Source organism: Canis lupus, chromosome 12 (assembly GCF_048164855.1).
Source record: "Canis lupus baileyi chromosome 12, mCanLup2.hap1, whole genome shotgun sequence".
In the NCBI taxonomy this organism is placed as follows: domain Eukaryota; kingdom Metazoa; phylum Chordata; class Mammalia; order Carnivora; family Canidae; genus Canis; species Canis lupus.
Window position 1 is genome coordinate 28,994,019 of NC_132849.1, and position 25,670 is coordinate 29,019,688.

At 45.5% G+C, this 25,670-nt stretch overlaps 1 pseudogene; it reads left to right on the top strand.

Annotated features, from left to right (window-relative positions):
• The window catches only part of LOC140601406 (NADH dehydrogenase [ubiquinone] 1 alpha subcomplex subunit 1 pseudogene), a 218,670-nt pseudogene that overhangs the window by 87,283 nt on the left and 105,717 nt on the right, over positions 1-25,670 (top strand).

Here is a 25,670-nt window from a genome sequence, read left to right on the forward strand (position 1 = left end):
TCACAGGAAAATCATGTTTGAAACCAAAGTGGCTCCCTGGTGGCAGCCTTCAGCCCACTGATTCTCCAAGTGGGCAATGTGAGGCTTCTCCCTGCTGTTGCTTTTATGTGAGCTTTGGATTTGACAGGGTATTCCCATGCTTTTACCACCTTAATTCATGCTTAGTTTACAGCTCCTATTCTTAAATGTTCTGTGTTTACTAAAGGAAGTAGGCATGTGAGAACTATTCATGAGATTTTTAGAAGCGGTTTAGATGAGCCAGGGAGCTAAACCCTCATGAAACAAATTTCAATAAATGCTCTATGGCCTTGGAATATATTGTCCCTAGTCTTTTCTATGATATACCTTTATTTTACCTCTTTTTTTAAACTCCAATTTGTATCCCCTACCATCAAAAAAAAAAAAAAAAAAAAAAAAAAAGCTTGAGCCACACTTGATCTCTATTAAAAATTCCACCTCCATGTAATGAACACTAATTATATTTAGTTCCACTCAACTCCGAGCTGTAGACGACTTACCTACTTCCTGGCAGCAAACACCCTACCAGCACAGCATTTGATGGTTACACATTTGTGCTTGACATCAGCATTCATAATTCTGGGTGGAGGCTGCAGCAAAATGAAGAAATTGCCTGATCAAGGGACTACAAAGCATTCATGTGTGAGACAGGCATGATATACTATTTCTTTCCAAATGAGGCGGTACTATTGCTTTTCAAAATGCATCTTGCTGAATAAAATGGTTGGTCAATCTCATCCATTGCTCATGTAAGCGCTGTTCAGAAAAACGAGCACAAAGGATAATCCTTCTGGTGGTTTTATCACTGGAGATCAAGTACCATCCCAATGGGAAGCCTTAAACATCCCTTTCCAGGTCAGGGCTGGTCCAGGCTATTTCTGGGGTTCATTTTGTAATCCCATTAAGTGTGGGAATTTTAGGCTAAGGTCTTTTTCTCTGATAAGTGTTTTTCTGATCCTGAGCTCCTTCAGAAGTGGACCACATGCATTTGGGGACACCGACATGGAGGAATGAGGAAGGCAGAGAATCTGAAGTCACTGAAGGAGAGTTGCCGAGAACAATCTAGTGGCTCCCCAGAATTACACATGTTGAGCTTGTGTGAATGGAGCTTGAGCAGGGAAAGGAATATAACTCTGACATATGTGAAGGTTACTGATACCCGGGAGGTAAAAGAAGTGTTTAGCACGGTACAAAGGGTAACCAGAGTAATGGGGCGAAACCAAGGGAGGACGTCCTGGAATTTAATATGAGAAATAAAGTTCCAAACAGGGGCATGTCCATCAGAGTGTGAAATGGGCTTATCAGAAAAAAAAAAAAAAAAAAAAAAAACCCACAATGACAACAATGGGCAGACTAGTTCCAGTGACATTGCAAAGAAGGTTCAGATAAAAACCTAATGAACAGGAAGCACTAGCAAATGGGGTGTGTATTGGGGGAGCATTTAGGCCCAGCCCAGGCTGCTGGCTCGAGGGACAGTGATGGATTTTTTTTTTTTTTTTTTTTAGATCCAAACAGGCAGATGGTTAGGGGCAGAGGAAGTGACACCCACAGATCTGCCCCTGGATTGGGAAGACCATGGTTTCCCCACCTAGGCAGTCAGTGTTTCTCTGCAAGCTTCTTTGTTACTATGAGGCAGTGATATGGGATCGCACCAGGAAATGCATAGACAGTCATAATGGGTGTGGCTTTTATTTTATTGCATTTTATTTAAAATCTTTTGGCTTTCTACATAAGGTGTGGAATTGTTAGTAATACTGAAACAATGCCCATTAAAACTCTAGTTTATTAACAGGTGCCTAGAGATGCCCCCCGCCACCTCCCGGAGTCAGGATGCGTTCTTCCCCTGCAGGCAAAGAGATTTATTTCCATAGCAGGGGTTTCCAGTGTCATGTTTACAGACTAGCGATAATTCTTGCTGGCTTCATGTACTGACTGACCTGTTTTTAAAATAGTCCTATCACGATGCTAGGTAGGCAAAGTCATATTTTTATAACAGCGTAAGAGCAACTTTCCCCAATGTGAAAGGACAGTGCTCCATAGAACAGAGAGTGTGTGGTACCCCAATCTCTGTTTCTCCTGAACTTCTACAACTGTTTATTTAAAACTGTGTGGAATGAGTATCCAAATTGAAAAGAAGGCTATGGGGATGCCTGGGTGGCTCAGCGGTTTAGCTCCTGATTCCGCCCAGGGCAGGATCCTGGGGTCCTGGGATTGAGCTCCCTGCATGGAGCCTGCTTCTCCCTCTGCCTGTGTCTCTGCTTCTCTCTCTCTCTCTCTCTCTCTCTCTGTCTCTCATTAATAAATAAATAAATAAAAACCTTAAAAAAAAGAAAAGAAAAAAGAAAAGAAAAGGAGGCTATGGCTTCCTCCAGGCTCTGTCTGGTTAGGGTTAGTCTTCAGGGTGATTTCTTCTCCTTCCTTCCTTCCTTCCTTCCTTCCTTCCTTCCTTCCTTCCTTCCTTCCTTCCTTCCTTCTTTCCTTCCTTCCTTCCTTTCCAAAATTCTCTTTCTCCTCTGCTTTTCCTCTTGCTTTTCTTTCTGGGTCCCCACCTTCTCTTTTCTCTACTTTTTTTTTTTTAAACAATGTACATACATTGCTTTAAAAAACAAGAAAAGAGTTATTTTTATATTTTTTCTTAAAGAAAAGAACATGAATTAACAGTGGAACTACTCCTTATTATACTAGTCTACAGAAAGAAAAGAAGGCCAAGGTAAGCAGCAAACAACAGAAACAACGATGATTTTATCATTTTTTTCAGTTGTGGAAGTGACTCGGAGAGGGTTGTACTCCTCCAAGTGGACGATACATGGTCAGCGTTAGGGTACCCCCAGGAGTGAGGTATATCAGAACACTAGCAGGTGGAAGGAATAAAGAAGCCACAATGCCCAGGGTGGTCTGAGAGGAGGTGCCACCTGGGGCCCACTGGCCTTCCTGGTGACAGTAGTTATCTGTTCCCTCCAAGTAGGAGAAGCCTGGTTAAGGAGAAACAGTCCAAGGGTTCCGCTGGGAGAAGTCTTGTCTGCTGATGGAATGGGCCTATCTGCAAACATCACTTCCCTAACCTCCACCCCCACAGTTTGGCCTGAAATGAAACCTGAAATCCCCCTGTTAGGGTTTTGTGAACATGCTCCGAGCCTCTCCTCTGGGAGTGTGCTAACCACTGGTCCAGAGGCTGAGCTCAGTGACCCAGTGCCCACACTCCACCTCCCCAGTCTTTCCAGGGAATGGCAGAGGCAGGAGGAGGGAAGCAGGGGCGGCAGGGGGTGGGTGGCGGCAGACGGGAAAGGAACCACTAGGTAATTTTAGGAGTTGGAGCAGGCATCAGGTGGGAGGGATCCCTGGGGGAAAACTCAGGGACAAAGGAAATCTAAAGTGGGCTGGACCCAGGCTTGCCTTTATCAGGGAAGGGAAAGTAGGTTCTGTCCTTTTCCCCTTTCCTTCTATTCCTGCTATACAAAGTATTTCACTCTCAGCTTCCAGTTTGTCTGGTTCAGTACTACTGTGATACTGTGGGAGAGGGGGCCCAGAAACCTGATTACCTGTGTGTGTGTGTGTGTGTGTAAATGGTATGATTTTTATTCATGTGAATTAGCCTGCTAATAATTTCCAAATCTTTATGGTGATTGATATTATTTTGGTGTGTCTTTTTTTTTTTAAAGATTTTATTTATTTATTCATGAGATACACATAGAGAGAGTCAGAGACATAGGCAGACGGAGAAGCAGGCTCCCTGTGGGGAGCCTGACCTGGGATCACGACCTGTGTGTCTTTAAAATCCATAGGGATACACCATCTTGGGTCCCACTTAGCACACAGGAGTGGTGAATTCAGTTCACACATGTGGAATGCCCACGGCAGGCCAAGCACAGTGCCCAGCCCAGGGACATCTGTGTGGAACAGACCAGATGCATGAATGGCACCTTGGAGGTAATCAAGACCTAACGCCAGGAACCAGCACCTTGACCTTGAACCAGATTCTGTGCCCACTTCTCCTTCTGCCCTTAGGCCTCCTTCTACATGACCAGAGCTCCGCCCAGATTACCCAACAGCACCACTGTATGGCCCTGGGAGGCCATGGTGCACAGATGTAGGAGTCAGGGGGCCTGGCCCTGAGTCTTCTTATTGTGATTTGTCTAAGCCGCTTTTTCCCTGGGTCCTTCTGTCTCTAAAAACCAGCATGAGTTAAATAAACAAATGAATAGGCCCGAGTCCATTTGCCCTGCCTGCCTCTCTGTGCAGTTTTGAAGTTCAGATGCAATCATATCTTCAAAAGCCCCTGTGAGCGGGGAGCTACTTTGCAAACCCAAAGGGAAAATAAGAGTGGTATTGGAATGATCAACCTAATAAGCTTCTCATCTCTATGAAAGACACCCTGGATCCCTTCCTTGGCATGAAAGCCTATGTTTCCTCCACCACAACCCGACTGCATGTGGCACAAAGTTATTGTATCTGAGAATAGATGCGGTGTGGAATAGAGAAGCGGTTCCTCCTGCTTTACCGACAGGCACCCTCCCCTCATGTGCGCCCCGACCTCTGCCCATGAGAATTTTTAGCAGAACATTAGATTAGGTATGTCAAACATGTTCTAGCCTTGATTATGAAGATTATACACATACAAACCCCCAAAGATAAATGTTATTTAATTGGATAAACAACCTTTGTGTAGTTTTTCCTCTCTGTTTTATTTCAAGGTACTGCTGACATGGTTAACGGGGCAATTTTTGAGATGATTTTTGAGTCTGCCTCGGTGTGAAAGGCTTCATCCTGGCGCGTCCTAGTAGTCACCTGGACGGGCTGTGGAATGGGTAAATGAAAGAATGAGTTAATACATGCATATTCAGGGATGACCATGAAAAGGCAAGCCCCCAGGATGATGTTGATTGCAAGGTAGGGTTAGAGAGCCTGGTAGAGGTATAGTCTGATGCTTCCACCAGGGCCATCTTCCCACCCTGCCCCCTTGAATGAGTCCTCTTCATGACTTTCCAGGAGCAAGTCCCTCTCCTCTCCTGAGTGCACCCTACCACGATGGAACAAGCCCGATCCATCCTCTATTCTCACCATGGGGCAGGTGGACTAGGCCCCTCCATAAAGTGCTCTGTCTTTTTAACAGAGGGAAGCCTGAGGCTCACCAACATGCGTAGTGGAAGTGATGAGCTCTCTCCAGGCCCGCTGATGTTTTGCTTTCAGCGTACACTCAAACACCCAGTACTGAACACAGCTTCCTCTTTGCCCCAGAAGATCTCGTGTGCAGGAGATGGCGAGCCACTTCTCTCACACGGGCCCTCCGCCCAGGGGGAGACACATGCTTCTCCGCCCAGGGGGCTTGGTGCTGGCTAGGCAGGGTCAGCCAGCCACAGAGTCTGTCCCGGAGAAGCCTCAGTCCAGCCAGACACATGGAGATACAGACCGAAAGCCTCTGTGGAAGGGGCTCCGTGGGTTGCGGAATGGTTCCCGCAAAGACCAAGGCTCCACTGGCATCTGCAGCAGGTTAACCATACCTCTGCCAGCTTGCTTCTCTCTAAACAAAGATAATAAGCCAGATGCTCTTCATCTGGCTCGGGGTGGGGCGTGGGGTGGGGGGAAATTTTCTAATTGACACAGCACACCCAGGACTGCACCTCAGCAAACGGTAGTTGGCAACTTTCTTCATCTCACTATGCCAGTCATTTTGTGTCAACCCCGCGACTGCAGCTGGGTCCTGAGCTCATGCTACCTGACCAGCTACATCCATCCACCACTCATAAGCCATTCAGGGGATTCTCACCTGGTGCCAACTCTGCACCAAAAGCTGCTCTGGGAGGGGACTCAGGGATGCCCTGCCCTCTTGCCCCAAGAGCCTGAAGGAGCCAGTCTAGACACGTGGGACCTGGGAACCACACAAGGGAGGCCTGAAGCCCAGATGCCTACAGGTTGCCTGGTGACAAGGTCCATCCTCCCAAGGAGAAGTAGAAGGAGGTGCTCTCGACCCACAGAGTGACATTTGAACTTCCATTACATGTGGGGTGGTAGCGGCTAGAGAGAGAACAGCTCTCACCATCTCCACCAACTCCTGAGTCACAGTGGCCAGCAGGGGCCAGACTCTGGCCACCTCCCCAAAAGGCACATAATAAGGTTGGGGAAACCGCATCCCAAGAATCGAGGTGAATCTGGGTCTGAGGACAAGAATACGCTCTTCACTTATCCCTGGCAAAAAAGCAAATCCAGATGCTTGGTACAATCATGATGCTGTGCCTCTAAATGAATTCGAATGAAAAACGGCAAGGGATTCCAAGTTACTTCTTGGAAGTAAATTGTGGGCAAATACCATTTGCTAAAGCCTGGAAAGCAAGTTTCCTTTGGTTTGTGTTTTCAAATGCTTTGACAATGTGGTTTGTTTCTCTCCAAGAAAAAAAAGAAAGAAAGAAAAAAAAAAGTAAATAAAGGCTGACAACTGAGTGAGATCACAGCCAAGTATTCTAAGAGCCCACAGTCACCTAGGGCAAGGCGGTTGGCGAGCGAGGACAGAAATCCAATAGGGACATGAGGTCCATCCCGAAGGCATCAACTCCAATGCTCGTTCGGATGAAGAAAATCTACATTTCAGAATGGGACGGATGTTGCCATCTTTCTGAGAGGAAATGTAAATGAGGATGTTTTTAAGGATTATTTCCACCAAACGGAAATGTTGGTGCTTGCTCACTCACTCGCCAAGTGAGGATCGCTGCTGTTGTTCTCGACGAGGAGCGTTAGGGCTCATCCCCTAGCAACGGGCAGCAGCAGAGAGAAGGTTCTGTGAGGGGTGTCGCCTCCCAGACGCCGTGGGGACTGTGTCAACAGCAAAGGCCGCCACGGAGGGAGAAACTAGGGAGGCAGAGCGCGCATTGCCTCACTGGCTCCTTGTCCCTGCCCGTGGCCGTGGGCAGGTGGGCAGGAGGTCCCGGCAAGCTGGGAAGTCCCTCTGATTTGCCGAAATGGAAGACTTCACATTTTAGCTTGCAGGCTAGCCTGGCCATTCTGGAGCAGTTCCATCAGAAGTGCTGGGGCCCTGCATCGTGACTCTTTTTCTCTACTTGTCCTTCTCCAAACCAGCCCCTAAAGCCGTCCCTGGGACCTCTGTGTGCTGGCTCCGAACCTCAGCCTGGTGCTCCAAGAAGCTGATAGAAGCTGATAGAACGGGCCCTTTCAGAATCTAGAAGTGGAGCTCCCTGGCGCCCAAGGGAGAAAGAAACTTCTCCTCCTCGGAGAGCAGCTTTCCTGTTCTTCGTGCCCTCGTTTTTGTGACTTCTCAGATGAATGCCATGGCACAGGCAAGAAGAGAGCTCCCAATAAACGAAATCCAGGGGCTCTGGGTTTATAGAATAAATCGAGGTTGCCTTCTCCCACGAAGAAGACAGTTGCAGAGCAGGGGACAGGTTACAATCATTACCGTCCCCGGCCTGTTCCCCGGGGCCCCTGTGCTGCTTCCTTTTCTAGCTGCTCTGTCAGAGCCCGGGTGGGGATTTCCTCTGGCCTGGCTCTCCTGGGGTTGAACGGCAACCTATGTGGGCAGATTTTAATGCTCCATTTTTTTTTTTGTCATCTTGTTTAATTTTTCTGTCATCACAATAAGTTTGCTGCTTCATTTTTTTTTTTTTTTTTAACAAAATGATTCACAATGAAAGAGTTGGGTTTGGGGAGAAACCCTTTTCTTTAAAACAAACTATAGAAAGTAACTTGATGAATAGTGCAGTTTTAGAAAACATTTGTTTCTGTAACCCTTTGAAAACAACGTTGCCAGCTGCACTATCCCAAGATACCCCTTGAGGTCCACAGGGTGTGAATGAAGGTGGAAGCGCGGTAGGGAACAGAGTTTCCCATTTGAATATACATTTTTGTCACATCATACCAACAACCATTTCCCTTTCTGAGAGATCTGCACAGTCCCCTGCATGAGGTTCTGTGGTTCAGGGGTGGTGTTGGCTACAGTGTGGTGATTTCACTTGGGGCTGCTACAGCCTGTCTTCGGCTTCGTTTGTCTTAGGGCTTAATTTCCACTCCCAAAAGATGAGGCAAAATGGAAAGTGACATTCGGAAAGGAGTGGACGAGTGTCTGATACAGTCGCCAAACCTCGTTCTTGTGATAGTGAAGTGGTGGTGATTCACTTACCTACCTCTCGGTAAAATGTAAAGCACCACTTCTTGGTTGCTAAACCAACAGACCAAACCTACTGACCCCTGGCCCTGGCTGAAGGTACCCGAGGGCGGGTGTTTATCCAAGATCTTGCTCGGCTCCTTTGATATGACTTCTATCGAGGCAGCTAGAATCGTGGTAAAGCGTTCGGTGTCGCTCTGGGTTTTCCTCACCGTTGACAATTTTAAGTGTGAAGGGAAGGAAAGCCCGTCTTATCAGAATGTTCTTTCCAAGACAAGTCTCCGTGAAGAAGTGGGCTAAAGGACTCGGACCCTTCTCTATTTCAGGAAACACTGTGCTTATCAATAACTCTCCCTGGGTGCTCTGTTCACTGTGGTTTGTTCGCCTCTGTCACCATCCTTGTGACGAGGTGTGAAAGTGGGCTTATATTCCACTTGTCACCCGAGGCTCCACTTTCTGTTTAGTAGATCTTAGGTAAGGAAGTGAGAGGACATGAGGAGGATTTGTGTGCAGTAAATAAGCATTAAGTCTTTTCAGATTTCTGGGCTGGAATTTAGCAAAACAAGGTCTGCTCACAAAAGCGGTGACTTCTAAACCAAGTATAGACTAGAGATAAATCTGACAACCCCTGACATCTTTAAATGTCAAATCCACCACACATCACAGATGACATCGTACCTAATGATCGAACTCCCTTTAAAATATATTCATGTAAATACATTTTTGTGAAACCACAAGCTGTTTCTCTCAGTTTTGTTTTCAGCTGGCTTTGATAAAAAGATTGGTTGGCATCCTACAGCTAATTAAACAGCTTTTAAGCCAACATCAATGAAAAGTTTTAGACTCAGAAACATACTCTGCTCTTCATAGTCCAAGGGTATCCACAATGCTTTTTACTTGTGCTAACAGACCCTGTCAGAGGAGAATTCTTTAGCTGTAGCCTGAGTTGAGGACCAAAATTATCCTGTTCTCGATGGTCTGTTCTGCCTTTTTGTTCACTCTCTGTGCCAGCAACACGGTGCACTAGATTCACACCAGCAAGACATGCAATTCCTGTTTCTGTGTTCACTTAGAGACAATGGTGTTTAATATATTTTAGATTTCTTACTCGTGTAACACATTTCAGTTTGTGACTCAAAGCTATTTGTGTTTGCTTTGTGAAAAATAGAAAATAAAATGTGAGAGACACTTATTTCTAGGTCAAGAGTTCTGAGTTACCAGGCTTCTCTCATCCTTGTCTGTGTAGCTTTTTCTTCTTCTTCTTCTTCTTCTTCTTTCCCCCAGTTGCAGTTATTTCTAGATTCTGGAAAACTATTACTTACTTTAAAAAAAAAAAAAATTAAAAGCCTGGTGTTCTAATTTTACAGCTGAACCTTCCCTAACCCTCAAAGCCAGTTTGCTTTACCAAAGTGTCATCATTTCATACATGATAGATGGCTTCAAATAAAAGGTCTATCTAGTAAATGGGGGTGGGGGGGTAATGATTTCACTTCCACTTGGGAATACCTCTGAAGATCATAAGGGTGTTTTAAAATCTTGCTGTTAACAAATGCATTTTGTGAAAAGGAAAAAAAAAAAAGGAAGAACAGGTTAGCTGATTGCCTGTGCAGTAATTAGGCTGCAAACTATTTTTAATATGGAAGAGTTCACATTTTGATTTATCCACTTGCAAAAGCAAAGTGGGGGATTTCTTTCTTTAATGCTGTGATTGTTTCTCCAATGAAAGCTTCTATACGGTGCCCCTCCGCTCTTAAGAAATTCCCGGGTTGCAGAGAGAGTCGAGGGCGAACCTGAATCTGTTCCGTGAGCACGGCCTTTTTAGTTGTGGTAAAAACAGAGTCAAAATGACAGCCGTCATGAAGAAAGTGCTTCAGGACCATGTCATGTTTCACTCTTTCCAGATGACTAAAATCGCCATCATTTCCCAGGTCTGACATCGGGGGCAGGGGCTGCGTGTGGTTTAAAGAGAGTGGGCAAGTATTAGCTAAGGTCAGGCTTTTCCTGCCTGTGAGCATTCGATGATGCTGGCTGAGGGTAAGGGCAGAGATTCTAGGGTAAATTCCTCAGACAGAAAAATCTCTGAAGGTCACAAATTCAGGTGCTTACCCCAGCCTTCTCATTCCCTGTCCCAATTAAATTGTCGTGTTCCCTCAAGGGATCTTGGTTTGTTTGTTCTTAAATGCTCTCGTCTTGCTTCAGCCAGGCTATTTGCTTTAAAGCACCAAGCGCTGAAAGACTTGGAACAGAAAAACATAAAGTGTCAAGTCTGAATCACATGTTTTAGGTCTGGAGTGAAGCGACGTAACCCATGACCTTGCCAGAAGATATTATTACCCTGATCCTGTCCTGGGTTCAAGCTCCCCAAAAGCAATGCCTGCCTCTCACCAAGAAGCTTGTAAAGTGTCCACAAATGTGTCCAGTGATTTAAAATTCCTCATGCTAAACTTTTGTCAGCCAGGATATAGTCTCAGTGTCCTTCTGAGTTTTGTGATTTCTTCTTTTTAGTTCTTTTTACTGTTTATTTGTTGGTCGATGATTTAGGAAGAAATCCACTTTCAGAAGAAATAATGACTTGCTTTCTGCTGTGGGTGTTTCCTTTCTTTACTACTTAAAGAATTTTCAAGTTTGAAGAGATTGTGAGAATACAAATGGGTGCAAAGAAGGTGGAGAAAAGGAGTGAACTAACTTTTCAGTTGTTTGAAATGAGGGGGATCCGGGGCTCAATCTACTGGTGTTTTTCCAATGGTGTCTCAATTTAATTAGCCAAAGCACTGAGTAGCATTTCTTTCTAATATAGATGTTACAAACAGCTTAGCTTTTTCTAAATATAAATAGCCAGGACTAATGCTCTCAGGATTGCCTGAAAAAATTTAGAAATGTCTGCAGGCTGTTGTGAACAGTTCTGTCTCTTTATGGAGAGTTGTTTGGGCTTTTTAGAAACTCATTAATTTGATTGTAAGCGTCTGAGTGTTATCAGGAAAAGAAGCTTTAGAAAATGGTTTCAGAATGTGTCATTTTCTCCTTGGTTTAATCTGAGATGGTGTGTGGGCATGCTGGTATTTTAAAAGGCTAAAAATGGTGTACATATTGCTGTGCCTTCAAATACGAGGTAGGATTGCAAACAGAAGTTTTCTTCAGTCTTCTCTCTGACATTCTGCTTTTCTTCCAAGTAGTGATTCTCGAATTTTTAGCAAGGATTCTTTCATTCTTTTTTCATTTTCAATTTGTTGTTGTAAATCAGCAAAAACAAAATTTAAAAAGCCAAGTCAGTTTTCTATTATTTTGATCTCAATATTTAATGTTTCATAAAATTAAAACCCTATGTTTTCATTTTAACTAGTTTCATTATTTTTTTTATGAAATGATTTGTGGTATAAGACTGCCATTTGGTTTCAATATTAATATATAAGATGAACTACGTGGGCGTCATTTATTTTCAGTAGTAAATAACTGCTTAACCGATTATTTTACCTTAGCAAAATTCAATCGATTCCTTTAGGATTTTGCTCTGCATATTCAGACAATATTTGATGTGTGTGTGTGTAAAATAAAAATGACATGTTGCCTCATTAAAAGCAAGTTTATGGTGTAATGCTGATCAGAATTAGGGAATGTCATGTAGTTGGTTTCAAAATCCAATCAGTGGGTTAATCATTAATTATTCTTTTTTTCCAGGAAAGTCTGATTTGGTTGTTTCAAATTTGGATTTACTAGAATTCTTTTTTTTTTTTTTTAATCTTTTATGTGTGTGTCATTTTAACCTTAAAAGGGGTTAATTTAGCAAGAATAGATACCTTTTCTGTTTGTATTGTGGCTTGTTCAATTTCTCATAAACTGTATTTGGTAGCTCAAATGTTGAAAGCAGTTTGGGAACAAAATGTCTGCTTAAACCATGACAAAATTGGCCACAATTTGCCGATTGGGCTGATAACAAAAGCCAGCAACACAAAATAGGTAGAAAAACAGTTTGTTCGGTGATGTGAGACCACTGAAGGTCTTTTTGCATGTTATTTTTTTTTTTTCATTCTGATGTTTATGTTGTGCTGGAAGTATGTGAAGAGAAGTTTTTGCTCACCCATAGATTTTGATTTAACCATTTCATCTAGTGAATTTCTTTTAAAACCCCAGAAAACAAAGCTTGCTCACCTGGCATCTGAGACACACATCTGAATTGAAATCTAGCTTTTGCCCCTAGACCCCATGTCTCATCCAGGCTCCACCTGGTCATAAATGTCTCAAAGCTGAGAATTTGATCTTTGAAGGCAGCACTTAAATGGCATTGTTTCAGGCCTGCAACATTAAATGGTGTGGCTCTTACTCCTTTTTTTTTTTTTTTTGCAAGAGTCAAACAAAAATCACTGTTTGTAATTTAAAAAAAGCTCTCTACCCGAGCATGCAGTTGAGAAAAATTTCAGCCATCAGTTGGACACACAGACTCTCAAATTATCTTCTCAGACTGTACAGAAATGTTAATGTTTGACACGAGACAATACATTTTTTCAAGTGATAAAAGGAGACAGCAGTACAGTCTCTGATCTCCGTTGTTTTGACTTCTGCCTCGACTGTGTGTGTGTGTGGTGGGGGGGTGGTCTTATTTTTTTGTCTTAAAAATCAGATACTCCTGGGCAATAATTAGGATGAGGTTTATGTTTCTACTTATCTAATCTTTGTTTTCACAAATAAATACAAATAACTCAAACTGAAACTTGATGGCTTTGGTGATAATAAAATAGCAGCCACGGGGAAATTTTCTTCATTTTAATGTTCTTTCACAACCCACATTCAGTTTCGGTAGGAAAATTATTAACCTTTCAACAGCCTGCTAAGACATGGGTTCCTAATACACTCTTGAGGATGATTTGCAGGTTTTGGTTCTATTTTGAGATTTTGTTGTACAGTTTTTTCTTTTTCTTTCTTTCTGTCTTTCTTTTTCTTTTCTTTCTTTCTTCTTCTTCTTTTTTTTTTTTTAAGACCAAGGGCTTTCTTTGACAGCGATAGCAATGACTTGAAATCCTCTTGATTGATATCTTTTCAACGCGTGCATATTTTACAGTGTTTGTATTTATTTTTGATCACGGGGAGGGAGGGCTCCTATTTCCTGTTCTCCTACTGTCTGGTGCTGTGAAAGAGGAAATGTTCTTTAGTGTCTCTGGTTTTCCTCCTTCTAATCCTTGAGTGGATACTGTGAGTCCCATACCCCTCTTTTTAAAAATCCACTTGGGCTACGTTTCGGCGAGGGCCGGTGACTCTGGGTTAAGCATCTGGCCTGCCTCCTGCTGCCTGACTTGGAGTGGCCTCGAGTCAGTGTCCATGGAACCAAAGCAGGTCAGGCCAGTTCGGGCTTGCGGTCCAGAAGGGCTGCAGGTAGGGCCCGGCGTGGGGGCGCCTCTCTAGCTGGCTGCTGCCAGGCTTGCACCTTGGGAGGGGGCGTGCGGGGAGTTGCTCGTGACCTGGCAACTCCTGTGTCTTCACCTGAAACACACAGGAGGGCAGAGCGTGGGACAGGAGAGGCAGCCGGTGCGTGGGACAATCTCGAATGGCAGTTTCCATTTTAGGTGTCTCCTCCAAGTCTGGCTGGCGTGGCCACACCTGCAGAGAGGGCCCTGAATGGGACGTGGTCCCACCGCATGCCCTGCCCTGCGTCTGGCGAGGCTGTGCCTCGGCGTGACTCATAGTCCCTTTCTTTACTCTGCCGCCTCCAGCCTTGTAAGTCCTCACCTCCCCCTCCTCGGGGTCCCCCCTGCCCTTTCCCACCGCCCCTACTACGGGGACAGTGGAAACTGAGGAATGTCGTGGTATCTGTGTGCACCTCCATCTCTGCCACTTTCAGTGTCGTAGCCTGGGTTTGTCTTCCTCCTCCTCCTCCTCTTTCTTCTTCTTTTCTTACTTCCTGTATGAGGTTAGTTTTTTTTAAAATAATAAACCTTTTTAATGTTTTTTTTGGGGGAAGGGTAGCTGGTTGTATGTTGCCGCCTACCTGTCCGCCCGTGGGCCTGGTGCAGGTGCCCACCACCAGCGTGTTGTCGGCATGAGCAGAGCTCGGAAGCACAGTGGGCTTTGCCCCCACTTCTCCTTCCAGGGTGGTGGTGAGGAGGGTCAAGCTGGTGAAAACAGCTCCTACTCTTTTATTGGGGAGAAATATCCCCAGATGTCAGGGCAGGTCAGGGAGCGGGCAGGTTGGCTGGAAGAGAAAAGGATGAGCCGGGGCAGTGACTCAAGCCGATTTAGTATCCCACAGTGCTCAGCCCATGCTGTGCAGATGAGCAGCATCCAGAAAAAGAGATTAAGAGACCCATCATGTCAACATTTCTCCCCAAGTCACCCCGAGAACTTGTTGAAAGTCTCAGATGGCCTCTGCTGGCTCTTTCCTGCCACTGTGGGGACCTCAGGAGAGAACCATCTGGTGAGGGACTTGCAAACAGTTAACTAAACAGAGAACATCAGTATGTGGTCAACCTGTGGTGACCCACAGTCACCAGGGACCAAGCCCATGGCCCCATGTCCGAGAGCTTCACTGGGTCTTCTGAACTTCAGTCACCACTGGTGATTCTTGGGTGTGCACCTGACCCACCCGGGGGCTTATGAAAACAGACATTCCTGGGCGCCACGGCCAGCATTTCCAGTCTAGAAGATCTGAGAAAGGGCCTGGGAATTTGTATTTCTGACACATTCTCATGTGGTGTGATGCTGCTGGCTCAGAGGCCAGTGTTGAGAAGCCCTGGTGAGGGCCATAGGCCATGGGTGATTACAATACCTAAAGGGCCGCGTCTGATGGAACGTGCTGGTTGCATCCATCTTCCCTCTAGTACCTGGTCCCTTCATGTGCCCTGCACAGCTGAGCCATAACGGGAAATCCAGCCCTTCAGAACTTTGCATCCCTCGGTAACTAGACAACTTTACCTGTAATTTGGAGTTTTCACAGTGCTAACTGGACTATAGGTCTGCTAAAAGTGTTTTGAGGTTTAATTCTTTGAAAAGTGGGTTTTATGTTAAGGCTAGAGAAAGTGGCCAGGGTGAGGGGGCGATGGCCTGACTGCCACAGGCAATAATCCAGTGAGGGCCATCCTTGGGTTGCCCGCTCTGGTCTCTCTTCCCACCTTTGGTATGAGTTGGGGGGAGATGTTTAATAGGCACCTCTCTGTACCAGAGGGTGGACAAACTCCCAGGATCCACAGAGGGACAAGGTATGTGAATCACCTGTGAGCTCCTGTTCCTCTCAGAAGAGGGCCAGAACATCTTGATCAGGATGCTAGGTGGGAATCCGGGTGCCACTCTTTACTAACTAGTTGTGGTGCCCTCCCTGGCCTTCCAGGTGGGAGGGATGAGCCTCATGGCACCAACCTGAGAGGCCGATGTCATGCCAAAGGGAGAGAGCACTTCTGGGATGGTGTCTGGCATATGGAATGTGCTCGATAAGTGATGGCCAAGAGAATCTGGGTGTGTTCTGGGGCCGCCCTGGGATAGGCTCATGCTCTGCTGACAGGGGTTTTGAGGGACACGGAGTGTTTCTGAACCACATGTAGGTCTGTAATGATGTGTGGAACACTTTGCGAAAACTGCTGCTCAAGGGAGATCCCCTCAGGAAAGGCTCTAAGTCTGCTCAGAGTTACGTGGCTTTAGCTTGAGAAATGGGAGCCCCCCTCAGAAACAAGGGAAGGGGGGCCCCTCAAGAGTAGATTTCTCTCTCCCCTGCCCTGATGCGTCTGGCAGCATAGAACCCTAATAATTTACACAAGGGACCCATATCACTTATCTCTGAAATTAGTCTGTGATAAGCAACGAACGCTTCCTGGCCGTGCCCTCTCAGTTTTAACTTCTTGAAAAATAAAAACAGTGGGCTTCTGAGAGCTGGACACCTTGGTGCTGTTGAATACATCCTATCCCCCTGGGCAGCTGTTTCGAAATCTTAAAAAGTTGGCTCCCAACACTGTCAGAATCCACCGTGAGTCAGCATGAACAGGATGTGAGTGCCTGGCTTGTCATTTTCCCAAGCGTTGAAAAGACTTCAGTGTAGAATAATGCGTTTTACACATTGGTGACTGGGGGCACTGGTCTGGCCTTTCAGCAGTGAGGGATTGGCAGTGCCGTGGATGTTACAGCCAGTTGAAGTCTATGGCTTTGCTTCCCCAGCCCTGTGCCCTCATACTTACTGCCTGAGAAAGAGGCCTGGGTGAAGCCATCCAGGGAACCATCCAGTCTGGGAGTGGGTGTCTGAGCTACTGTTTTGTCACTCCTTCTCAGTTTCCCATGTCTAGAGCTGTTCCTCTGCCATTAGGAGCAGAAAGGGCAAGGTTGGGGAGCTAGCTCAGGGAACATCCAGAAAATCAAGTCCCTGATGAGGGTTTGTATTTGCAGTGTGATGTGTCTGACCCTGAGGCCATCCTTTGGATCTGAGGGAGAGGGAAGTTGTGTACACAATGGGGAGAACTAATTGGGGCCCCTTGCATATTAGAGATGGTCAGGAATAGTGTAATTCAGCCAAACGGGGAGTAAGAGCAAAGGGGTAACATGTGACCTGAAGCTCCTCTGGGACTGTCCAACACCGGGCTGACAGTTTCCACCCACTCCCAGTGGATGCCAGCAAACGGGAAGCCAAATGTATGATTGGCTCTGAATGAGGGACAAATCTTTTAAAGTTCCTGAATGGGTTATCTTCAGTTTTTTCAGTGATAGCTAGACAGCCAGGCCAAAATGGAGTCATTATGGATTTTACTTATCCATGCAAAAGCTCCTAAATGAGCTAGCTCAGGTCTTATAGGGGAAGCTGGAATTGAGAATCTAAGTAGGAGGGACCCCAGGTCTCAGTCCCAGTGGTGTCAGCTTCCAGTGTGACCTTAGGAAGATTGCTGAATTCCTCCATGTGGGTGCTTGTACAATGAAGGTTGACCAGATGATCCTTAAGGCCCGACCATGTCTCACTCTTTGTGATATAGGTCAAGACCTGCGTGGTTGAGTGTTTGTTGCTAACATCTGCCTGGCTGTTGTACTTTTTTTTTTTAATCCCTCAAAAGTGGGGAATCACTGGAAGAGAGTGCAAGTTCCTTAGCCACCTCTCTATTTCAATGGTGAAACTAAAGGAACCAGGTTTTCCCTTGTACCCACGCCCATCACTGATGCATTTCTTCGTTCCTGTTTCTCTTTGCCCACCCAGAGAGGCACCACATAAGACATCTTGTGTCCAGTTTCCAGACTTTAAGTCACGTTAGAAAATGCTAGCTCATAGGACACAAATCAGGAAGCTGGTTTTCCCAGCAGACTCATCTGGGCAGCATTCTTCTTAGAATGTTAGATAACCACAGAGCCAAATTTATCACCTCTCAGAAAGCCTGACTGCCACGGGCAAATGGGGCTTCTGAGGAAAAAACTAAGGCTGCAGGGGTTGATGGGAATCAGCTAACTCACTTGAACAGAAGGTTTAGGGGAAAGATATAAGGAAAAACAATACAGAGTCTCAAGAAATAAATACAGACTATCACAACTGCCATGTGAAATGTCGGGACAGCAGGAACAATGAGTGGGTAAGAGAAGCTTTGACCTCTGCCACTCAGCAGAACCCCGCTGGCAAAGGCTGCTAGTGTGAAAAGGGTTCTGCTCCAGATATGTTTGGGAAGCACACAATAAATGAATTTCAACAGCTTTCTTTATTTCCTAAATTCTCAGGGTCGTTTGTATGTGCATTGTGAATGAGTCTCTAGGGGGAGGATGGGGTTGTTCCAAAATCATGTGCCCCTTCCTCCCTTTTTACAGAGAATTTTGTGCCATTAACAAAAGTCAGGAAATGGGGAGGGGCAGGGGGCTGCTGGTTTTCCTGGTGAACTCAGGGTTGCATCTTGGGCAGGTCTCATGTGGAGGGGACAGCAGTACCCACGGGGGCTTTGAGTAGACAGTCAGAGCCTGTTCCTTCTTTAACCAATGATAAATACTACCTGGTCAGAGAAGATGGCTGGAAAGTGTAGGCAGGTGTGAGGTTTGACCTCCCTCCCATGGCATTTCTGTCTCCTGCCTTGTCTTCCACCCCCACATGTCTGAGCCACAAATGTAAGCACAAAGCTGGCTTGTAGGGCCACCATCTTTGGGGGAGGTGACACTGTCTGTATTTCTGAATTGACCCGGACCTCTGCCTGTCTTTGGAATCATCCTTTCACTTGTTTGGGAACTGAGAATAAGCTTCCACAAACAATGTGCTGCTTGGGAGCCACATCGTACTGGTCTCAAGTAGCAAAGTTGTTTTTATTAGAACCATAGTCCTTAGAGCTGTCTGAGCCATGTCAAGGTTTTTGTTTGGCCAGCCACCCTCCCCACTCCTTTATCTGATCACGAGCTGCCCTTCTCTTTTCTTCCCTCCACCTCACTAAGGCTTCTTGGTGGAAGCCCATCTGTTCACGATGCTTCCATGTACCTGGGAGGCTCATGCTCCTGAGATGGGGAAATAATAGGGGAGTGGAAGTTCAACCACCATCCTCCTGGTCCATCCTCATTGGGCTACAATTCTACAATTCTCTCTCACATCCCTTTGGACCATTGGAGACTGATGCTCGTGCATCACCTGGGCAAACATCGGAGTTGTCCTGAAAGTCCTGTGTGACCCTTTAGGGAGACCAACAGAAACATGTAGGGGAAAAGCCTCAGTGTGTTCCAGCAGTAGACCTGACCCGGACGGTCAGAACTAACTTCAATTTTCAGTAAACAGGTAGTGGGCTTCTGGGAACATCTGCCTTTTCAGTCTCTTGTGAATTATTTTTAAACGAATGCCCTGCCCCCCTCCCCATTGCCACCCGCAATTTTCGTTGATTATCACTATTTGAATAGATGCTGATAAATTTGATTCCCCAGCTTACTGTGGCATTTATGATCTGTCTTTCCCTTTTCGGTTTCCATGTACTGGAGTGACTGTCTCTCAATGCGGTTGGCAGTGACCTGTGTTTTTCATGCATGTTTTTGTTTCAGAATAACTGGGAGATGAAACAGGAAGCTGTATGACACAGTTGATCGAAAATGACACAGACACAGAAAAATCAGGACTCGGCCCCCTCCAGTGCCTCTACCTGCTGCCCACAGCCGGAGTGCAGGTGAAGGGTTTCCCCTGGGGCCTGATCCTAACTGCTGTGGACTCCAAGGGCCTCCACATTCACGATGATGTGTTTGTGATGTCGTGGTCACAGTCTCGTCTAGCCAGTTTCCTATTGATCTGACCAGTCCCTGTGTGTCTTAATCCCTTTTCCTTCATTAAAAGCAAAACTCAAGAAAAATGAATTGTTTGCTTATTAGCTATACTCAAGCATTAGCTGGAAGAAAACAAATAGCATTTGAGATTAATTTCTATAGCACCACGGGTAAACCCTGCCGTAACCACCCAGATCACGATGACATCTTTAGAAGAGCGTTCAACTTGAATCTCTTATTACTCAGCCTTGTTTGCCCTGCCTTTTTCTTCCACAGCTCTAGAAGACCTCTCTAGAGTCAGTATTGGCCCGTGTGACATTTGAGGAAAACCCTGGAAGACATTTGGAACTCTCTTTTCACTCATATTCTGATCATGGTCTGCAAATGGTGACCCCAAAACCATCACCAACCTTGAGCTTTCTGCTAGAGGCCTCTGTCTTCTCAGCTGCCTCCTCTGCCCCCTCCCATCAGTCACCCATTCATTTCTTCATTCCACAAGGTTTCTTTGGGGCATACTGTGTGCCATGTTCTAGAGATAATTTGGATAGGACCAACTCTACCCTGGTCTTCCCAGTGCCTCTAGCCTAATGCTGGGGCTTTGCTCACAAGGTGTAGGGTGGCATCATGCAGTCATCATGGATGTACAGCCTACTCATTTCATGTACATGCCCTGGTTTCTTCAATTCACCCTTCAAATCTGAGCCTCTGGGATGGCAACCAAACATTCTATAGAATGGGTGTAAATGTCAAAGCATTCCTTCAGTGGAGTACTACCCTCGTCCCCAACCCTTAATGGAACAACTCAGTCCTCCTGGGGACCTGGTCAGAGAGGCCGTTGGTAGCTGCCTTCATCGCTTTTGTCAGCCTTCACTTTTAAGCTTAGCAGATGTCCACGAATGATTTAAAGTGATGGTGTTTCATGCTTCTCAGAATTAATTTCTCAGTCAACCACGATGATAATCTCAACCCTCTCTAGGGTTGATCTCTAGAGCATGGTACAGTGTGTCCTGCAATGCCTTCTCCTCGGGGAGGCTCTCTCTGACCACCTGTCCTGAGACAACCCCTTACCCCCGCTATTTCTATTTCATGACCCTATTTTATTTTCCTCATGGAACTTGCCAATAGCAACAATATCCTGTTTGTTCATTTATTAATTAGCTGTGTTCCTCTCACTTGCCTTCCAAATTTTAGCTCTGTGGAGGAAAATTCTAGTCGGTCTTATTTCCCAGTCCATCCCAGCACCTAACACTCTACTCAATAGTTATGTATTGACTGGATCCATTGCCTTATCACTTCTCATAGGGACACTGTGATGTTGAATAGTCTGGTATCCAAACCAATGTTTGGTGGATGAGGAAATTGTGAGTCCATTTACCTCTGATGGTGTGAGGAGGTAAATGGAGTAGTTAAGGTGAGGACGCAGGCTCTCTGTCAATATACTACCCAGCAGAAAAGGTTGATCATAAACTGTCTGTTGTCTAAATAATCAGATTCTCACCTGAAACCAAGCTTTGACTTGCTAATCAATGTCCTTAAATTAAATTACATTTGCATATGGTCCTGGAAGATTAAAGGCAACCAAGTAGCAGAGAAATGTGTCCTCAATGATCTGGAGTATGAGACCCTCATCCTCGCTCTGCCAACTCTTGCTTGGGTGAATCACCTAACTTCTCTGGATGCTGCTTTCCTCTGCAGAACACCAAGAAGACTGGATGATCCCAAAGATCTCACCCTGCCCTGAGGTTCTTTTCCCTCCTCTCAGCTGGATCTGTTTCTCAGAGTTCTAGAAGAGGAGGAGGTAGTACAGAAATGTGTCATGGGGAAGCAGAGACAAAGCCCCTGAGAGTACATGGAGCATAGGCCCAGTTGTGGGTTTGTGGATGTGCCTCATGGGTTGCTCACACAGACTTAAGTCAGCCCCTTAAGACACATCCCCCTATCCCAGAACCAGGGGATCTTGTTTGGAAGAAGATCTCCTCTCACCTGTGCTTTTGAGCAGAACTAAATTATATCCTCTGCCCATTTATCAGAAATTAACCCACTAAGGGTATTTATGACCTGGAAAAGGTGGAAGTCACAGGCTCAGGGAGAAGCAGAAATTACTCATGTGGTATTTTCAGGATAATTAGTTCACAAGGATAACAAGAGGAACAAACAAGAATGGAACACACAGTTCTCGGCGGCTGGGGCAATGGTTCTGAATTCTGGCCAGACGTTAGAATTACCCAGGAATTTTAATAAATCCAATGCCCAGGCTCCCCTAGGACCAATCACAACAGAATTTGGGATGCAAGGGCAGACGTTAGTATTTTTTTGAGACTCCCCAGGTAATTCTATCATGTAGCCAAGATTAAGAACTGTTGGTCTGGGGTTGTATTGTCCAATATGGTAGCCACTAGCTACACATGTCTCATGAAAACTTAAAACATGGCTGTGTGACTGAGGAACTACATTTTTAATTCCTTTTTACTGTAGTTAAGTTAAATATAGTATCCACACGTGGCTATGGTTGGCATATTGGGCAGCGCAGATATAAAACACATGTGTCATCACAGAAAGTCTACCAGACAGCTCTGTCTAGGTGAACTCTGGTGCCTGTAACTGCCAAGTGAAATCACACTGAATGCAAGAGAAGTGTAAGGTGGTTATCTCAGTAAGTTAATTTGGCCAGGGCCTGCTCTCCTGTGTTTGGCCTGCAGTGTATTTTTCATTTACCTTTTGAGCCAGGGATATGCAGTAGCAAGAGTGACATGCTTTCCAAGGATTGCATGGTAGGATCTGAAAGAACTTAAAATACCTACAAAAGTCCAGCACTCTAACCCAAGTCACTTGGCATTCACTCTGGCTGTTTACTCGATTTGCATCTTTGCATCCCTAGCCCTGGAAAGGGAGCTGTCTGAATGATGATTTAATTACCAGAGTTTAGGACAGTGGGAAGCACTGTCCAGGAAGAACTTTTGGAAAAGCAGATGGCCAAAGGAGGAGTTTGGAATTTTGTGAGTTCACGATTTGAAATGGGCTCATTGGGGCCACTCCGCAAGCTCAGCCAATCTGGGGTTACAGCTGGAGAAACAGAAGCCAAAGCTGAATCATTTTCTGCTTATCACTCACAGGCTGTCAGAGGTTTTTTTTTTTTTTTTTTTTTCTTTTTTTGGAGGGAAAGCACCTTACAACAAATAATAATACTATTTTGAATTTCAGAGCTTTCCCTTTTTCAAAGCACTTTACCACCTCTGACTTATTTTGTCCTCACAACAAGGCCATATCAGAAGTAGGGAAAGGATTTTTAGTGCCTGTCTAACACCCCAAGAAAGAGTTCAGTATTATGGAAAGAATTAAAAAGTAAAGGTGAAGACTCTCAAATGTTCTACTTTGTCATCTCTGGTCACATTCAAGTATGTAGCAGCATAGCTAGAATCGAATTTTGGACTCTTCCAGTGAACTGTGTTTTTTCAGAAAAACCTGGGCTTCACCGTTGCTCCTGTCTCGTTTCATTCCTGCCTTCTCACTCTTGTGAGTTGATGGTGTGAGTTCATTTTGTCCTGAGAGGTTTGTGTGATTTGCACATGTAACCAACGTGCCATCAGTGTCTCCCTCCAAGTTAGTTTTATTTTATTTATTTTTTTTTAATTTTTTTTTTCATTTATTTATGATAGTCACACAGAGAGAGAGAGAGAGGCAGAGACACAGGCAGAGGGAGAAGCAGGCTCCATGCACCGGGAGCCTGATGTGGGACTCGATCCCGGATCTCCAGGATCGCGCCAAAGGCAGGCGCTAAACCGCTGCGCCACCCAGGGATCCCTCCAAGTTAGTTTTAAAATGGAATGTGGGACAGGACCCCGTTGGTCTCCATGGAAGCAATATCCCTGCTTCCCTCTAAAGGATGTGACTGGAACTGAAGAAGCCCTGTCACCTTGGAGCCTTCAACCTTCTCTGTGTAGAGCTGCAGAAAATCATTTCAAACCTCATCTGCCAGTGGGGAGAAAACACTGGCTACTCTGAGCTGTTGAGATCAAGTGGATGGCTTGGCCAGCCTGGTCATCTCTGGCAGTGGGCATGGGAGTAGGCGTAGCAGGACCAACAGCATGCCATGGCCTGCCCTCTTTGGGAATGTCACCCCCACCACTGTGAATTCGCCCGGTTATACCATCAACTGGCCCAGCTTGTGTATCTTATGTACATAGGATACAATGAGAGGTTTTCAGATGCTTTACTGAAAGCAAGACACACTTTCTGGGGCATTCCCCTAATCGACTGTTCTGGTGAAGCTCGTCAAAACAGGAAATGAGGTTAGCATGGAATGACTTTCTCTTAGAGAACTCGTGTTGCCTCTTAGAGACCACCACTTTCTTCCCAAATGCTTAAGAGCCTTGTCAAATGCCTCTTCTGGGTTTGTTGGGAAATTAGAGTGAGTCTGCTCTTCTGTAGTTTTTAGAACCCATTCCTCTGGAAAATGGTGATGTTATTTCCCGGCCTTCCAGATCCTCTCCCTTTCACGCCAGTACCTCTAAGATGTTTGCAAGTGGCTCTGAAATTAAGGGTGCACAGACTTCAAGCCCGGCCAAAACCTGGCCCCGTCCACGTGCCCAGGCTGAGGTGATCACACATGGATGTGAAGTAGCTACCTTCTCATGCTTCTTGGCCCACATGGTTCCTTTCCATCAGGTGTGCCAGTAAGAGACACGCATCCAGGGGACATAAAAACTGAGTGAAAGCAATCCACTTTCCTGCCCTGCTCCACGTGTGGGCACCTGGCTCAGGAAGGCACTATAATTAAAACAGCTGGGCCTGGCTTCCTTCACGTGAATCCCCACATTGGGTTCTTTGATTCAGTTTTCAACAGCAGTGAGGGTTTCATAGTCTGGGCAAGCTGCAACATGCTTGTCTCTCTGCTGAGGCTTTCTGACAAATGGTTCAACTCGAGATTTCTGGATCTAAATGTCTTCTTGTCAGTACTGAGATACTTTTGAGTCACTTTTGCTTTTATCCAGCAGAAGAGAGTCAACCTGGGGAATGTGTAGCTTTGACTCATGAGTGTCCAGGGAGGACCGATGTCCCCAAATAATGAGTTTTGGGTCACCCCTTAAAGATCTGCCTATGCCTTATGCTCTCACTTCTGTAATCATGGCTCTGTCTCCCTTTTTACATAACTTAGCAAGACCTCAAAAGCCATTCTGAGTCCTCATTACTGGAAGGCGACTCCTTCAGCCTAGTGTCCCTGCCTCACTTTCCCCAAATCTACAGGTACTGCATTTCCAGTGATATAAGTATATGGGTTAATAAATGTGTCTTTAGAATAATTCCAGCTACCATCTGAGGATTTCATTTGCTTAGGACACAACTTTTGATGGTTCACATATTACAGTTGACTCTTGAACCAAATGGGGGTTAGGGGCCCCAACTCCCCCCCACACACACACACAATCGAAAATCTGGGTCTAGCTTTGCCACTCCCCGAACTTTACTAATAGACTGCTATTGACCAGAAGTGTTTCCGATAACATGACAGTGGATTCACACATCCTTTATATATTATATGTATTATACACTGTGTTCTTCCTATAAAGTAAACTAGAGAAAAAAATCTTATTGGGATAATTATAAAGAAGGGAAAACACATTGCAGTAGTGTACCACAGAAAGTCCACGTATAAGTGGACCTGCTCCATTCAAACCCATGGGGTCAGCTATATTTCCAGTCCCAGTAACAGGCTCCAGAGATGGGATGATTGTTCTTTGGTTTTGGTTAAGAAAACTGAGTTTCCTGGGAAACAAACAAGGGATGGTGGAAAGGGAGGTGGGCGGGGGGAGGAGGTGACTGGGTGACAGGCACTGAGGGGGGCACTTGATGGGATGAGCACTGGGTGTTATGCTATATGTTGGCAAATTGAACCCCAATAAAAAACAAAAGAAAAGAAAAGAAAACTGAGTTTCCATTTGCTCCAAATCATAAAATTAGTGCATCCTGGATTTAAATCCAGAGTGGTCTGGTCCCCCCCCCCACTCTCCTACCATGCTGCTTCTCCATATTTTATAAATATGTAAAAGCTAAGCCATTTTCCCTTAAAAAGGAGTGTGACCTGTAAGGGACAATTGGAAGAAAGCACCAGAGCATAACTGAAAACAGAGGGCGACTGGAAGTCAAGTGATCCACGCCTAGTCCCAGGGTCCCCTTTATGGCTACAGCACAACTGCGGGCAGATGTGGTCACCTGAGCCCCTACCTCTCTGTAAACACTGGTCCTGTTGGCATTGGCCTGTGCCACAATCATGTGAGGGTCCTTGCAAGAGGTGCCGGGATGTGGGCAGACTTTGTTTCTGAAAACTGTCTACTACGCAAAGTGCGGTTGGAGGGTCAAAAAGGTAGAGCCCCCCGCCCCC